The 10,754-nt window shown below is 36.4% G+C and overlaps 1 protein-coding gene across 1 annotated transcript in view; it reads right to left on the bottom strand.

Annotated features, from left to right (window-relative positions):
- Positions 1-10,754, bottom strand: part of LOC135129235 (troponin T) — an 89,283-nt gene that overhangs the window by 53,376 nt on the left and 25,153 nt on the right. The gene's annotated exons all lie outside the window — the stretch shown is intronic.

Raw genomic sequence — 10,754 nt, 5'->3', positions numbered from 1 at the left:
TCTGAATTTGTCAGGACTAATTCTATAAACTACAACTTTACCAACATCTGCATATACGTATATGTATCATCATTTATCAATCATCATGCATCGTGATCAGCTATTCTTTTCAGTATTCAAAAAAATTGGTCGAACTTTCCTTTTATGAATTTAAATTTGTTGATTATTTTGGTTTTTTCAGAATCTCATGTTTTTCTTTTTCCTCTTTTAATCTTTCTTCTTGTTATTATTAGTATTCAAACTTTTGATTCAAACTTGGACACCACAGTACTAATAATAATGTAATATCCCCTCTAAGACATTTCTGTATCTCACGGTCGAATCGAAAACTTTGATTCCATTTTTTTCTTCCATTTGTAAAACATTTTTTGTTATTATTTGATTATTGGACGGAATTTCGTGAAAATAATTTGTCACTTCAGTTGTTATTATTATTACTGTTAATAGCCCTTTTCTTGGTTGGCCTGGCGAATTTCAGTTTCCTCCTATTCAACATCTACAAATAATTCAACAGATATATATCCGCCGTTTTAAATATTTAGTAGGTATAATTTCGAAACGAGTCATTTTTCCCTAATGAAATTTCAACGAACTTTTCAAATTTAATCTACTACGAGCCCTAACAACTAAATATTGAGACACAGACAACTTCTCAAAAAAATCCGGTAGATATTTTTGATATCATTTAATTCGTTTGGACTAAATGCAAATTTTGCATGGGCATCTATTTTGGCAGAGAGTGAGGTATTTTGCAAATTAATAAGTTTTCTTAGAGCGCAAGAATTGTCACCTAACTAAAAAATGTGCAATTTTTGCTGACATTTAAATGTTAGGACACCCGAGAAAATTTGCTAAGTATACCATCGAAATACAAACGTAGTAGCTGGTAAATGCTGCCATTATTATAGGGATCGTAGCATTTCATGCTAGTGTTGGTTTTATTTAGAAAAAAATAGTTAGCGGCGGGCTAGTTTTAGTAAAAGTTCTGAAAATAATAATTTCGCAGTACCTCAAGGGAAAATCGCTAAGAAAAAGTGAAGATTTGTTCCAAATAGCTTAGTCGTCGATGGTAAATGTCGTAAAATATTACGCAGACAGAGGTACCATCGGAATAAAAGGTAAAATTCCCGGTAGGCCACCACTTGTGAAGCCGCGTGATCAACAACAAGTGATGAAAATTTATAAAAGTGGACGACAGAGTACTTCAAGAGAAATTACTACTTGCTGGAATAGCGATAACCAACTAAATTTTTCAAGACAATATTGTCGCGAATGCATACACAAATCAGGCCTTGGTTTTTACATGGTAAATCTTAAATAAAGCTACCTTTGATGGACTTTATTATTTATTTATAAAAGTAAAACCACAATTAAAAACTGCCCACAAGAAAAATCGGTTAATATGACCAAAATAAAAATCGGAGAAAAGTGATATATAACGCTGAGTCCAAATTTGATGTCTGGGTGAGATAATAGTCGAAAAAGAGTTTTTGAAATAAAAAAGGAATTTTAATATGGATTATCTCAAACAAAGAGTCAAGTTTGCAAGCGGAAAATGGTTTGGGGGTGCATGTCTATTAACGGAATTTAAAGACCAGTTAACAACGTTCATGGAAAGGAAATTACAAATTCAAACAAATATCAAGAGACTTTGTAAAAAAATATTAACAACTACTGAAGCAGTCTATCCTGTTGATATTTATATTTTTCAACAGGATGATGCTTCAAGTTACACACCTACAACACTTTATTACAAAGAATAATAATATAAATGTTTGCCCTGATTATCGAATAGCCCAGATCCTAATCTAATAGAGATGGTATGGCGTGAAATAAAAAAATATTTAGGAAATCATCCGTGACAAGCGATTATCAATCTTCAACAGCAAATTTAGCGAGTCTAGGATACGGTAACAACTCCTGTGTATTGTAGAAAATTAGTTGAAAGTATGATGGCAAGAATTCCTGCTGTTATTAAGGCAAAAGGAGATATGACCAGTTACTGAATTTGCTGTGTCCCAATATTTATGTGTCACAAAATGTTACGTTGTTTTAGAGTTTTATGTCACTGTTTGAGTTAGAAATCAGTTTTTGTTGTGCTGTAAACATTAACAGTTTTGCAAAACGAATTAATTTTAAAATTTTAATTATCTAAAATAAATTACATTTTTGTTAAAAAGTTTGGTGATTTTTTTATAAACATTTTTTGGTGTCCCAATATTTAGTTGTTAGGGCTCGTACTTAAAACGAAATTTTGAATCATAATTGCTACAGTAAACAAAACGATGAGAAAATTCTGTAATCAAAAATTAACTTCGTGATAGTAGACAAAACTTTGTTCTGAAGTAAAATCAAGCAAAAAAAATTTTAGAAAGAATAGATAATACCAATGTAACAAAAAAAAAACAGGAGGCTAAAAGGAGATCGAATTCGTAACATTCGTGTTAGTATCCCGTGCTCTGATCTACTAAGCTGTGAACAGTAGGAGGACATAGCTCTTAGATTCGTAGAATTGTGATTTTTTTGCGAAAATTTAAATAGCATTGAGTACATAAATTTTGTGGGCGGGAATGATTAGACAAATTTTAGTTAGAGTTTTACTATCTATACGATATTTCTTCCCACTCCCAGCATCCCACATCTAAATTTTGACACCAATCGATTCAATACTTTGTAAATTATCTGGCTAATAAAAGTCGACGCAGACGATAAACACACGGTAACGTGGATCTGTTTTTTCCTACTCTGGGGGTCACAAAACATCGAGAAATCATTAAACCAGTCGTTCGCCGAATGAACCCTATTACAATACTTTATTGCATTCATACGTTGATCGATAATTAAAATCGGCATATTTAAACCCATACGTTCCTCTGGATGGCTCGTGAACGCCGCTTCGAGGTTTTTCTGGACCCCGCAATCGGGACTTCCGGCAATCCGCTCCAGGGTTTTCTTTATGCGAACGTCGCGCGGCCGCCGTCATCGATGATGAGTCACTCATCATCGCCGTACTTACTAGAACGTCCTCAAGAAAACCCATAGGGGTCGCACCGGGGCGGCGTATGGGTTTATTTCGTAACAATACAATACTTAAGTAACGATATGGGTGATGAAATTGTTAACAAATTTAACTAAAGATGTGAGGGGAAGAAAGAAGGGACAAGAAGAGTACAGCACAAAAGGAAGTGCTCAGAGCCGAACATGGAAAAAATGGGATCACTACATAAAAGGCGAACGTAATTTGTTATGAACGGAAATTAGACAAAAAAAAATGTAAACCATAATATGTATTTATTATAGAACGGAATAAAACAAAATCTGAATTAGTTAAACTGGAAAATAGGTCGAAAATATATTGGTAGAATGAGAGAGAAACATAAATACGTTCATTTCGTATAATCACTTTCTCCTATGTATGTTGTTGGTTGCATCTAAAAAAAAAAAAAACAAAAATTATGTATTATACATACCATACTTGCATAGTGCATATACAAATATGTATATACCGTATGATTTTTTAAACTGAACATAAGAGGTGGCTCTGGAAAAAAATGTGAAAAACTTAGGGCGTAGTTTAATTAGTTTAACTACAATTTGGGCAATGACATTGACATTTAAATAAAAAATGTCAAATTTTAAAAATTATACGGTACAATCACAAGACAGTATATATTTTGAAAGCAATTTTCTTGTTTGAAATAACGTCAAAATGTAAAGAAATACTTCAAAGTTAAGAATTGAAAATTACTCAACTGTATTTTATAACTCGTATTCTTTGTGCTTTGAACAAAATATATAAATATATAAATAAATAAGTAAATAAAAAATAATAAATAAATAAATAAATAAATAAATAAATAAATAAATAAATAAATAAATAAATAAATAAATAAATAAATAAATAAATAAATAAATAAATAAATAAATAAATAAAATGCTTAACGTCTTCAGTATACAGGTGTCTTACCTAAATTCCGAAGCCTAATATCATGAGAACGAATAGAACAGTAGTGTTTTTATGCGTTTTCAGAGCATAAAAGGCTCGTTTTGGTGATGATTTTGCTCGATTTTTAAGTTTATGGTGTGAAAAAATATATGCTTTTTATTTTAAAATATATTGTGTGAGAGATGAGACTTTCCTTAGTTTTTCTGTCATTTTTGGGGTCATTTGGTAGAATTTTTGATGGTTGTAAAGGGATTTTCTTTGCCCCACACAATCTGGTCTCGTATTGCAATGGTAAAAACTATAGCATTTTCAAAGTAAAACTAGTGTTTTTACAGAGTGTAAGTTAAGGTTTAAAATCTTCTTTTTTTTTTAAATTTGCTTAATATTAACTTTTTAGGAGATGAGTTTTCCTTTATTTTTTGCGAATTTTGAGGTAAGTGCTGTAGTAAGCCGTTTCGAACCAAATTTCCGCGCGCCAAACTTTTGGTAAGAAAAGGGATGGAAATGGAAAGAAACGAAAACCACTAAGAGAGAGATGCGCAGAAGGGTGTGTTTGAGCGGGGTGAGTCGCGGTCAGTTCGACTTGGTCTTTCTTTCGAGTAAGACGTCAGGTTGGTGCTCTCTGTGTTTTTTTCAAATGTCTGTGCGCTGTTTGTTTCCTGTTCTAGTGCTGGTTTCTTCTAACGGAGTTCCACCCCCCTGACGAACCAGCGAACGTAAGAATTCTCTGCTACGTTCGAACACAGAGAGGTTATTTCGGTGGTGAGCACGTATTTGGTTTGAAGATCCGAGAGGTATGTTTTCCACGTGATTCCGTGTGTGCTGGTGGAAGAAGCGGCGTTGCTTCTCGATGATTACGGAGTAGGTGAGACGCGGGAACCACACCTGTGAGCTTCGCGGGCGTCACATACGCGAACGGACGCTACCAAAAATGGCGGCACTTCCGGATGACGCCATGGCCGATAATTTTCGTACTAATCTTTTCAACATAATTTCAATCCGTTTTAGTAGGGCCTTTCAGGGAATTACGTTAGCTAGGGCAGTTTTATTTAGCGAATGTTATGCGGAAAGTTGGATGGCGATTTTCGAGTTATTATTTTGCGTTGCATAATTTGAGCACGTGTGAGTAAAGTAAATTCAAACATGATCTGAACAAGCGAATCTTTAACTAAAATTAACGCTGAGAAAGGCATTAGAAAATTAATAATATTAGAGTCTGGGGGACGGGGGATTTTTTTTCCTTTGTGTTAATAACATGGATTAATTAGGCACATCAATTTGGCTGACATTATAAGATCTAAGATATTTGAATGGCTTTTCCTCGATTTATTATCCGGTTGTTGTAAACTCTAATGCTGGAAAATTTCATGTAGTTTTTCAAATATTCAGCCGTTCAAAATAGAAAGAGAAAGTGGTAGGGTGCAGGTACGGGGTGTTGACCGGGGAATTTCAAGGGCAACCTTTGTGAATTTTTGTATTAGTCATTGGGGATTTGTTGTTGACCGAAAACTGTTGATGAATTTGAAAATGAATGTTATTGAAAGGAAGGTACAATTCAAAACGAATGTGCACCCACGATTACCTATATTTTATTTATTTTGCATATTTTATGTGTCGCATTTTTATGTGTTGTTCTGTTTATTTCGTATGTGTTTTTATTTATGTGTCTTTTGTTTGGGGATGTGTTGAAGGGAGGGGGGTTTGTTTGTTTAATTCGGTCAACAACGTAACTTTGCCCAGATCATTTTAATGCAGTCGTAACTTCGTTGTTTAATGTCAGATAAATATTTCATTAAAATCATTGCCAAAATGTGAATAATTTAATCTCTTTCAAAAATTCTTGTTCTTTAAAGTTATTGATAAAAACATGAATAATTTCTCACTTCATTTTCTTTATTGCATAAGATTGTTGATCACACGTGCATAATTTAATCTCATTTCAATTTCTTTGTTATTTAAAACAAGTGTTGATGGAGTGTGGCCAATTAAATTACGCTTATTGCTTGTCTGAAATCCAAATACTCATTCTGATAACGCTAGTTAACTCGGGGGTCGTGTGGCGTGGACGCGGTGGCGTCGGCGTCTCCGTGCGAGTGTCTGCGGGTCTTGCTAGACTTCCGGCCCTAGCGGACTCGGAGTTTACACAGCTACTTGGACGCGGGAAACAGGAAGGTCAACCTATGTCAGGTGGGTGCGTAAGACCACGCACGTGAAGTGGTGAGGTAGGACTATGTGGACCTTCACGGGGAGTGTGGCCGTCGCCCTGCCCCCGCTGTGCGCCCCCCATTTTGTTTGTAGAGGCCACACTGCCATAATATCTGGAACGTTGCCATCCATTTACTTTCTGAGAGTTCCGCGACTTTTTATTTTGCTTTTTTTTTGTTGTACTTGTAAGGTTGCTAATATTTATTCTATGTTCTCAGGTTCGAGTGAAAATAAAGGTTTTTTTTTCTCTGAGGAATAAATTCTTTAAGCTCTTCTGGGGCCCTTGGCCAAGGTCTCTTGAGCTCTTATTGGATTTATTTTTCATAGTTTTTTTTTTTTTTCCAAATATAAGTTTTTTAAATCCGTCACTCTTCCCGCTCCGCAGTGCGCCAATTTGTATGAACGAACGCCTCCCGCCAGTTTTCAAAACACAATGTAGGGTCCCACTTTTGTAGACGATCACAGCCAAGGTCAAATTTTAAATTTTAGCGGGCTTTTTCAAATTTTGTTCAATGTCAAAAAAAAAGGCGGGAGGTTTGGGTTATTACAGAATTGGTGCCGCGTGACCAGCATGCAATGTCGATGCACTGCCCCGGAAGAGTGTATTTTCTGTTGTATATGTACTTATTTGTTTTTTTTTTCTCATCCAATAGGTGGTAACCAGCTAGCCACCAGTGGCACTGCCGCTTCCTACCAACAGGTACACAAGAAACGGGGGGACGCATCCAAATCTCAACGGCCTACCATTTAAGTAAGCGTCTCCGCTCGTTGCGCTGACACTCCACTCCGAAGACGCTGGGGGACGTCTGTAGTAAGCCGTTTCGAACCAAATTTCCGCGCGCCAAACTTTTGGTAAGAAAAGGGATGGAAATGGAAAGAAACGAAAACCACTAAGAGAGAGATGCGCAGAAGGGTGTGTTTGAGCGGGGTGAGTCGCGGTCAGTTCGACTTGGTCTTTCTTTCGAGTAAGACGTCAGGTTGGTGCTCTCTGTGTTTTTTTCAAATGTCTGTGCGCTGTTTGTTTCCTGTTCTAGTGCTGGTTTCTTCTAACGGAGTTCCACCCCCCTGACGAACCAGCGAACGTAAGAATTCTCTGCTACGTTCGAACACAGAGAGGTTATTTCGGTGGTGAGCACGTATTTGGTTTGAAGATCCGAGAGGTATGTTTTCCACGTGATTCCGTGTGTGCTGGTGGAAGAAGCGGCGTTGCTTCTCGATGATTACGGAGTAGGTGAGACGCGGGAACCACACCTGTGAGCTTCGCGGGCGTCACATACGCGAACGGACGCTACCAAAAATGGCGGCACTTCCGGATGACGCCATGGCCGATAATTTTCGTACTAATCTTTTCAACATAATTTCAATCCGTTTTAGTAGGGCCTTTCAGGGAATTACGTTAGCTAGGGCAGTTTTATTTAGCGAATGTTATGCGGAAAGTTGGATGGCGATTTTCGAGTTATTATTTTGCGTTGCATAATTTGAGCACGTGTGAGTAAAGTAAATTCAAACATGATCTGAACAAGCGAATCTTTAACTAAAATTAACGCTGAGAAAGGCATTAGAAAATTAATAATATTAGAGTCTGGGGGACGGGGGATTTTTTTTCCTTTGTGTTAATAACATGGATTAATTAGGCACATCAATTTGGCTGACATTATAAGATCTAAGATATTTGAATGGCTTTTCCTCGATTTATTATCCGGTTGTTGTAAACTCTAATGCTGGAAAATTTCATGTAGTTTTTCAAATATTCAGCCGTTCAAAATAGAAAGAGAAAGTGGTAGGGTGCAGGTACGGGGTGTTGACCGGGGAATTTCAAGGGCAACCTTTGTGAATTTTTGTATTAGTCATTGGGGATTTGTTGTTGACCGAAAACTGTTGATGAATTTGAAAATGAATGTTATTGAAAGGAAGGTACAATTCAAAACGAATGTGCACCCACGATTACCTATATTTTATTTATTTTGCATATTTTATGTGTCGCATTTTTATGTGTTGTTCTGTTTATTTCGTATGTGTTTTTATTTATGTGTCTTTTGTTTGGGGATGTGTTGAAGGGAGGGGGGTTTGTTTGTTTAATTCGGTCAACAACGTAACTTTGCCCAGATCATTTTAATGCAGTCGTAACTTCGTTGTTTAATGTCAGATAAATATTTCATTAAAATCATTGCCAAAATGTGAATAATTTAATCTCTTTCAAAAATTCTTGTTCTTTAAAGTTATTGATAAAAACATGAATAATTTCTCACTTCATTTTCTTTATTGCATAAGATTGTTGATCACACGTGCATAATTTAATCTCATTTCAATTTCTTTGTTATTTAAAACAAGTGTTGATGGAGTGTGGCCAATTAAATTACGCTTATTGCTTGTCTGAAATCCAAATACTCATTCTGATAACGCTAGTTAACTCGGGGGTCGTGTGGCGTGGACGCGGTGGCGTCGGCGTCTCCGTGCGAGTGTCTGCGGGTCTTGCTAGACTTCCGGCCCTAGCGGACTCGGAGTTTACACAGCTACTTGGACGCGGGAAACAGGAAGGTCAACCTATGTCAGGTGGGTGCGTAAGACCACGCACGTGAAGTGGTGAGGTAGGACTATGTGGACCTTCACGGGGAGTGTGGCCGTCGCCCTGCCCCCGCTGTGCGCCCCCCATTTTGTTTGTAGAGGCCACACTGCCATAATATCTGGAACGTTGCCATCCATTTACTTTCTGAGAGTTCCGCGACTTTTTATTTTGCTTTTTTTTTGTTGTACTTGTAAGGTTGCTAATATTTATTCTATGTTCTCAGGTTCGAGTGAAAATAAAGGTTTTTTTTTCTCTGAGGAATAAATTCTTTAAGCTCTTCTGGGGCCCTTGGCCAAGGTCTCTTGAGCTCTTATTGGATTTATTTTTCATAGTTTTTTTTTTTTTTCCAAATATAAGTTTTTTAAATCCGTCACTCTTCCCGCTCCGCAGTGCGCCAATTTGTATGAACGAACGCCTCCCGCCAGTTTTCAAAACACAATGTAGGGTCCCACTTTTGTAGACGATCACAGCCAAGGTCAAATTTTAAATTTTAGCGGGCTTTTTCAAATTTTGTTCAATGTCAAAAAAAAAGGCGGGAGGTTTGGGTTATTACAGTGCTCTTAAATTTTTATGGTTTTACCTGATCCAGAAGTAAAGAGTCGTTTTGGGGTGTCAAAAAAATTGTTTTTATAAGGCTTTCGTGTGCTCAATTTTTTGGGTCTATAGATATTTGTGTACTTTTGGGGTGCACTACTATCAAGATTTCTCGACGTTTCATGGCCCCTAGTGTACGAAAAAGGAAGTCTCGTGTTTCCATCTGCCGTTCGTTTGTCTGCATGAAAGTGTGCCAATTTTTGTTACACAGATAATCTCCGAAATTACCGGATCGATTGTCGTCGAATTTTATATATGTGAGGACTATCGTGTTGATGGTAAGCGCTAGCCAAAATTTATCTAATCATCCCCACCAACATTGGGATGTTGTCATCTTGAAACTTTATAACAGTAAATGATATTTAAATTTCATAGAATAAGATTTTCCTGCACTTGTGATTTATGAATTCGTCTTGAGTTTTTATTCTAGACATCCAGATTTTTGGAAAAAGAAAGCTGAATAAACATTGTTAGGTAAACGTAATATCATCTGCATAAATTGCACAGGCTGAAAGATGAAACAATGTATTTAGGAATATCGGCATTGTACAGAAACAGAAGAAACATAGTGGGCTCTAAAACAGATCCTTGTGGCACTCCACTTAATGCATCGAAAACATTGCGTAAACTGTTCCCAACTCTTACAGAAAATTTCCATCTCATACCTAAAAAAACTAAACTAAACACAAATATCTCCGATCCCTTCGAAAAAGTAGGTATTTTGGGTTGCCTTTCCAATTTAGTTAGGCGGACTGTTTGTGACTCGTAGGCCATTCTGTGTCAATGATGCCATGCGCTCTGCAGAAGAGAAATGCATTAAAAAAAATAAGAAAAAAGGCAAATGAGGAGAAGACACGAAGAAATTTTATTAAGATAGGATTCCAATAAGTAATAAAAGAGCGACAGATCAGGATGTCCATTAAAAGTCTTTAAAGTTTTGAAGAAACAAAAAAGAAAATGCTGAATGTAGAAAAACTAATAAATAAAAAGACAGAAACAACGAAAGAGTAACTGAAGAGTATTAAAAAAATTATAGGCACATGAAATGTTAAGGAGAGTATTTATGAAACTGGGAAGCGTGGGAAGTTAAGAAGACTAATAAGAAACGAATCAGCTAGGAATGAAAATTATTTAAGAGAAACTCTGCGCCTAAAAATTTCCAAACGCAACCAGAAATACAATTGTAAATTCATATTTCGTACCATTTTTGGTCTGTGCATGGTTTGTGGTAAGTGCAGAAAAAGTGCCGCTTGTAAAGACAACATTATCCGCATAGGAGACATTCAGACCAGCTCTTGTTTGGAATTCATTTGATTTTGCTATCAACTGAGCTTATTTCCAAATTATCAAAACCAAACAGTTATCAAGACAATACGTTTGTATTGTTGGTTGCGTTTTGAGGTTTTTAGGCGTAGAACGTCCACTGAATAAATCTATACAAGG

Source organism: Zophobas morio, unplaced genomic scaffold (assembly GCF_036711695.1).
Source record: "Zophobas morio isolate AGI-343-1 ecotype UQ-CSIRO unplaced genomic scaffold, CSIRO_AGI_Zmor_V1 ptg000014l, whole genome shotgun sequence".
In the NCBI taxonomy this organism is placed as follows: Eukaryota; Metazoa; Arthropoda; class Insecta; order Coleoptera; family Tenebrionidae; genus Zophobas; species Zophobas morio.
The sequence above is the reverse complement of the archived record's forward strand: the minus strand, read 5'-3'. Positions and strand labels throughout refer to the sequence as shown.